Raw genomic sequence first — 7,437 nt, 5'->3', positions numbered from 1 at the left:
TGAAAAAGAAAAGGACCTGAGCAGCAGACTAGTCCTAAAGCATGCTGGCTAGCTCTCGGCTATCAGGCAGAGAGGTGTTGCCCTTCCTCAGATACGGCCTGTTGGTGTATGTTATTTTGTCACCTTAGAACTGAAAACAAACACATTTTTTTTTTTAAACTCAGAAGACGACTTTGATTTACTTGTTAAAATTTATGAAGTTAAGATTCCAAATAAAAATCCCGCTACCAAGTTTTCTCCTTTCTGAAAACTTCTGGCCATGTTTGGATGTGTGTTTCTCTAAGTTAACAAGCAGGCAGAGCTCAGAGTCTCAGGTGGTGGTTGAGATACTTCCACAGTGACAGACCCTGCCTGGCCTATTTTATGGTTTACCTTGTCGGCCTCTCCTTGATCACTTCAGCACAACTCTTCAGTGGAGCTGATAAACCAAGTCCAGTGTCACCTGTGCTAGGCGAAAGACACTGGAATCTAGAAGCGGCGACTTTGCTGTGAGAGGCTCCTTGGGAGGGAAGCAGAGCCTGAAGCAGGGACCAGCAGCAGGAGGACTTCCCACCTGAGGCTCAGAGCAGCAAGGAGGTTCCAAGCTAGGGCAGTGGGCAGGCTCCTGGTCCTGAGCTCAGCAGGATGGAAGGGTGGTGCCCCAGGGTGGAGGACCTGCCCTTCTTCTCACTCACCTTGGGTCAGCCCTCAGGTGATCTTTACCGTGATCGCCCAATACCAGCAGAAATATTTGTCAGTAAGGTAATATTTAGTCTTCTGCTTCCAACTCTACTCATTTGTGGAAATGATCCTTAGACCCTGCAGCTGTTCGAACTATGACTGAAGCATAACAACTTCTGGTATCTCAGATTTGCATGGTCCTTACATTTCACAACAAGGATCTTGGCTTGGCTAATATTTTCATGCCCTAATAACAGCAATCAGCGCTTGGGTTGGTCATATGGTAATAAATAGGCACCCATCTGGGACATGGCCTTGTAAAACAGGGCAGGAAATGCCACATCATATGGAAAGTTGTACTTTTGGTTTCATAACTCAACTTTTGCCTAACAGAGATACTTACTGAAACAGCCCTTGTAGCATAAGGCATGCATTAACATATTTCATGAAAATTGTATCTTTGTACAAAATATTTTCCTACAAATCTTCTTGAGTTATCACTGTGACTCTGAGGCAGCTGGAGATGTTGTTGTTATAACTAATTTGTAACAAAAGGAAATGGGGACTTAGGAAAATGAAGTAATTTTGTTCATGTCTTATAATTAGGGAAATAGAATCAAAACTGATTCCTGACACGAATCCACTCTACATCTTTGCCTGTGTCCTGTGTGTGTTTTTGAGTGGATATTTACAAACCCAAACACTGAGTGTTAGTACCGTGGTGTGTGTATATCTGTGTGGATGTCACACACCTAAACACTGGGTGTCAGTATAGAGAGGCAAAGGTTATTCTTTTTCAACCTAAGAACTTTTAAAGTGCTTGCTTAGAAAAATGGCAAATGTCTTACAGAATACATACAGCTCTTAAGAAAAATTAAAACATACTGTGAACCTCATGCTAAGATTTTTTTCTTATGTCTAAGGGGTAAGAGTTACAATACAAATGATCTTTGTTTCCTTTATGAATCCATGATCTCTACACACAGTGTTTTGACGACCGGTTATAGAAAACATCTATAATGGATGACACCATGCAGAAGATGTTTACCCTAATTGTGAAGCATGTCCTGGCTATTCTCATTATCTAAAATGTGCTTTAGAAACCCCATAATTTCGCGATGTTGTTATTTAGCTGCAGATAGAAAATGTTCACAGACTCCCTGAGCCTGTGTGTGTCCTCTGAACCACCCCACAGCACTTCCTACGGCTGCTATGATACGCTATCAAAGGAAAACATGCAAAGCAGGTGCCTGGCTCGGTGCAGCCCAAGGGCAGGAACGACATGCCCGGGCTTCGCCCCTTTCTGGGGCCCTGGTTTGCCTCTTCTTCCCTGAGTCTACTTTGGGGGTCAAGTGCTGGCTTTCTTTACCTTCTGGGACTTTCATAGTGTGTGTTTGGTGGGCCTTGGAACACTTACAAGCACATTCTTAACTCTCCTATAGAATTGGTTATACAGTTTTAAATATTTTGGACTTTGTAAATATGGGGAGACTTCTGTAGGACTTTGTGTTTTTGAAACTATGGCATATTTCTTAGGAAAATATTATTCTTGTTCATAAAGGAGGTACTCAATATAAAAATTCCTTTGAGATCATTAAAGTATCTATTTCAAATACTTATTTTTATAAAGTCATAATTTTATAAAGCAATTAGATGCTGTGGTATCCAGTAACTTTTGAAAATTCAGTTTTATGAAGTAAAATTGATTCTTTCAAAAGCCATGCGTATTTCAGCATGTGAAGTTGTGGTACTTTCAGTAAAAGTGCTTCTTTTAGCTCAGGCTAGGTTGGGCTTGAGCTGCGTAGGGGTTGTGGCTTCACCTTCTGTCCTGAGTGATGGAAGTGAGCTGCAGAGATGTTCATTCCTTTCTTTTTTAAAAAGTATTTTATTTATTATTTTACCTGTATGGATCGTGTGTGTGTGTGTGTGTGTGTGTGTGTGTGTGTGTGTGTGTGTGCGTGCGCGTGCGCGCGCACCCTGTCCCTGCCTGGTATCTAAGGAGGCCAGAAAAGACCATTGGACATCCTGAAACTGGAGTTGCAGATGTTTGTAAGGCACCATGTGGACATTGAGGCTCAAGCAGCCAATACTTTTAATGTTGAACCATTTCTCCAGCACTGATATGTTAGTTTCTTCAAATTAAATCTACCTAGAAAATTCCCAGAATATCCAGTCTCCTTTCATCTATTTTCTCCTTTGTTTCTCTTCTTATAAATCTCATTAATGCCCACTTTAGCATTAATCATCCTATTGCTTTTTGGGTGTACCTTGAAGATCCATAATTTTGTGCCTTTGATCATGTTATTCCTATATTTAAATTAAGGTCAAGTCTACTTCTATTCAAACAAGCTCAGACTTTTCAATGAACTTATATATTAATAGAGTTAATAGCTTATATGTATGAGCAATATTACAAAGTAGGAATATTCTATGAGAAATGGGAAATTAATATATCTGTGACTAAGAGGTAGTATCATATATATTTAGAATATATATTATTCATATATTTATAAGCCCCTAGGGCAGTACTTGCTTGGCACATACCATGTACCTGAATAGTTTGTTTCTATGTGGCTGATAAAAGGGAATCAGCAAAGCCTCATGGAAGAAGTGACCTTTAGTTATGACCGAACAGGTGAAACATGAATGAATGAGGGGAGGCTAAGAGCTTTCAGGGCAAAGTAGCTCAGTCTAACTGAGTATGTCTCAAATTTAGGACTTTATACGTGCTTCAATTGTATCGATAGCTCTCTAAAAACTCTGTTAGCAGAGTAGATTTTATTTATCTGTATGTATCAATATATCAATCACATATCGATGTAATTAGAAATGAAAGTGAAGGGGGCTGAGAGGCGGCTCCGCAGCTAAGAGCCCTTGCTGCTCTGCAGAAGACCATGAGTGGCTGACGGCACCCACAGCAGGCAGCTGGCACCCACAGGCAGCTCCAGTTCTGAAGGACCCGGTGACCGCCTCAGGCCTCTGTGGGTGCCTGTATGTGTGTGGTGTACATACGTACTCTCAGGCACACACGTGCACACATACACACAAATGCATGTAAATGAAAAATAGATAAATCTTAAAAGAAATTAAAAGTAAGAAATGAATTTTTATTGAGTTAATTTAAAATAACCGTAAATTTATTACATGCTGGCATTATCACATTTTTTAGTGGAAAAATATATTCCAAAGCAAAATATTTAGGGCAAAGAAATTTTTTCCCAGTTTCTTTAGTGTCTAGTTCAGTAGAAGGAGGCAGAGTTCATCTGCTTCTGCATTCAGTCTGTTGCAATAGCACAGACCATTTACCTCTAGAAACTCTACTGTGTATTTGGGGAAAATGAGAATAAAAACCACAAATAACACATGAGTATCTCAATGGACATAGATTCTCCTTGTTTAGACACCCAGGAGAGCCTTGGGGTCCTCTGAGGTCTGTAAATCACCCAGCAAGGAGACCACCACATTTTGCTATTTAAGGCCATCCGTCTCTTTAAAAAGATTTTATGTTTGGGATGATGTGCCTGTGTCTGTGTGAATATGTGCATGTGAGTGCAGGTGCCCAGGGAGGCCAGAGGTGCTGGATCCCCGGAGCTGGAGTCACAGGTGACTGTGGGCCACCTGACATGACTGCTGGGAGACTCCTCCTGCGGAGGAGCAGCCAGAACCACTGACCGCTGAGCCATCTTCTCAAGCACCCCCTCTTCTCTTTACATGAGTATTCTTACTCGCTTTTCCTTTTCCCTTATTATTAATAAATTCCTTGAAGGTAGAGACTGTGATAGGAGCTCAGTAAAATAATTGGCTGATGTTGATGACAATGGTTCCCATTAAAACTTTATATATGTGCACACACACATACATACACATGTATATATACATATGTATACATCTATTCACCCTATCTTTCTGCATTATATATCATCTATCTATCTATCTATCATCTGTTTATTGATAACATTTTAAGAAACATATATATAAATACTATAAATGGATAAAGTCAGCTATTAATTTATTTGATAGTAACAGATAGTATGCAATTACTCTTCCTATAAAAGAAATTGGTCAGAAAAAGGAAATAAATTTGTATAGACAGGATGGCAAACTGCAAGCCTTCCTTCTACAAATTTTAAATTCCTGGGACTTCTGTGAATCAACTCTACCTGGGAACTCCACCCATGAAGTCTGCCATAGGAAGTGTACATTCTTATAGCCATTTTTCAAGGAAATTCCATCAGGAGGAGCTTAGAAGGGCTTTTCAGAGGTCACTGTTAATACACCATACTCTGGTCCTGAGTATGGCCTGCTACGGGTCTCTTTCTCAGAAGACATCATTCTTTGGCATGCCGGTATAGGACCAGGCCTCCCAGCATCTTTCTCCAGTACATGCCTGACCAGACTTGCTGTGCTTCAACTCAAACATCCAAGATGAAGTGTAGCTACAAGGAGCTTTACAATATTCTGGCAGCTACACCTCTAAAAACATATACCGCGGATCTTTTTGATATTATGTTTTGTTTCTACTTTGTAAATGGAAAGAACAGATTAGTACAAATTGAGTTCAGATGTACTGAATAAATATACCCCAAACTTAAACATATTTAAAGCTTGATGGAGGTCTCAGACCATCTGGTGAAGCTAATGCTGTGTCTTACAGTGAGGATGTTGGGGCCAGAGAAGGTGAGTAATTTGTCTGGGGCTGTGGACTTGAGTGGCTGATGGTTCTTAGTGTCCATGTTGTGCCCCATCCCAGTGAGGGTCTGAGTTGAGGCTTCTGGACAGCTGAAGAAGCTTCATCACTAGGAGCTGCACCATTTCCTGTCTTTAGAGTGTGTGCTCAGAAGGAGTTTATATCCTGTGAGAAAGGCCACTATATTTTTGAGTGAGGCTTTGGGCAAAGTGCTCAAGAGATCAAGCAAACCAGGCAAGTGGTTGTTGAACATTCCTGCCCATTCCAACCAGCTGGGTTTAGCTCGCAAAATCTTGAGACTCTGGCCCCGGTATGGATCAATACCATCACAGTACAAGCTGGTGCATGTGTGTGAGCATTGGATGAGGTAGTACTCACACATACTAGAATGGTTATGCTCTACTATGCTATCTATTTGTGGTTGCTTTTGGCTTCTTACTTATTTCTTCCTCTAAGAACTAAACTGCATACTTATGCCCTATCCAAGAAACGGCCCTGCTCCTGGGCATTGTTTTGTCCAATGATTAACTTTTGCTGAGGGGGGACTATACCATCAAGGCAAATGACTGTGTATCTATCTTTGCCTTTAAACAGCAAGTAATTCTACAACATGTGGCTTCCTGCTTGTCTGTACACTCCCCACCACACCACGTCTGGCCTTCCATGAGCAAAAGTTTCACTCTTGAAATTAGTGGGTGACCTTTCTTGTTTTTCATATACCCGAAAGATGAGATACTTTGCTGTCAAGTAGTTTTACGACTAGTTCCTGCAAGGGGGAGACAGCCTTACAATGAAGCCTGAGCAAGAGTAGCTCCAGGATCGGGTGGAAGACCGTCTTTCCATTGCTGACTCCAGAGCCAGGTGTTCACTTCCTGAATGTCTTCAGTATACTCATAACACGACTGAGCGCCATGTGCAGAAACAGCTATGTTCTCTCTGTTACAAGGGTGTCGGGGTCACGGGAACAAGTGGAAGAGCAAACTGTCACGACCAGTATGTCTGCCCTTCTCTGGAAGCTTGGGACTTGAGAGTCATCATGAAGACATACCCCTCTTTTCTCTCAGGAACAGCCTAGTGTTTCAGTGAGTGGGAGCTAAATTAAACCTTCATCTAGAGGGACCTAGTGTGAGAAAGGAAGAGAAGACGTTCTGAGCAGGAAGAGCTGCGGTCTCCGGATAGCCAGCGCTGGCCTTTCCCTACCAAGGCTGTCTCTGCTCACTCCCACCCTCCTTGTGCTTCCCTGAAAATGTAAAGAAAGTTCCAGAACTCTTGGCAGCCAGAGAAGGTACTCCAGTCCAAATGGCCTGAGGCTGATCTTATTTTTGAATTTTCCAAAGAAGATATAGTAACTCGGGTCCTCCTTTCTCCAGCCCCACTCACTTGAGGAAATTCAGCCTCACAGACCTAGTGGAAAAGTCATTAGATTGAGTATTAATGTTATCACTTCTCGGCCTTTTGGCTAAGATCAAGTGGAGTATTAATGTTATAAATTCTATTTTAGGAAGTAGTCATGTTATTATCTATTTATGGTTATAAAACAGAAACACCAATTAAAAAAAATCCTCAAACAAAAATGTATGATGTATTGCATGTATAAAGACTTGTTTGTAAATATTTTTCTGTGAATAATTATTTCAGGCACTCAATTCAGATTTTATTTCTTGATTTATAGAGAATAAATAATGCTTTAAAAGCTAAGCCTTTGAGAATTTCGAGTCTTATGCAATATGTTTTGATCAAATTAAACTCCCCTTCCCAGATCTACCTCACCTTCTCTACCCACCCAATTTTATGACCTTAAAAGAAAAGAGACCAATTTGTGTTGCCTAAATCTTCCACTGGACCATAGTCAATCTATCAGGGGATATACTCTTAGATAAAACTGCCTCTCTGTTCAATGACTGGGACTGTGAAGCCCAGGAGGACAAACTCTACCGAGAGAAAGAGGAAACAGATCATCACATCAAAGTGATGTCAGAGGTTAACTCACTAGAAGGTCCTGCCAGGACAATGCCTGGATTCTAGCACCAGGCTATAGATATGGCTGCCATGATGCCAATACCCAGGACTGTGCCCCACAGACCCGGGCC

At 41.3% G+C, this 7,437-nt stretch overlaps 1 pseudogene; it reads left to right on the top strand.

Annotated features, from left to right (window-relative positions):
* Nucleotides 1-6,786: 6,786 nt before the first annotated feature.
* Nucleotides 6,787-6,899, top strand: LOC114684403 (annotated as a pseudogene).
* The last annotated feature ends 538 nt before the right edge of the window (nucleotides 6,900-7,437 follow it).

This window comes from Peromyscus leucopus, chromosome 8a (assembly GCF_004664715.2).
Source record: "Peromyscus leucopus breed LL Stock chromosome 8a, UCI_PerLeu_2.1, whole genome shotgun sequence".
Classification (NCBI taxonomy): Eukaryota; Metazoa; Chordata; class Mammalia; order Rodentia; family Cricetidae; genus Peromyscus; species Peromyscus leucopus.
Note: the sequence above shows the minus strand (reverse complement) of the source record. Positions and strands in the feature narration are given on the sequence as shown.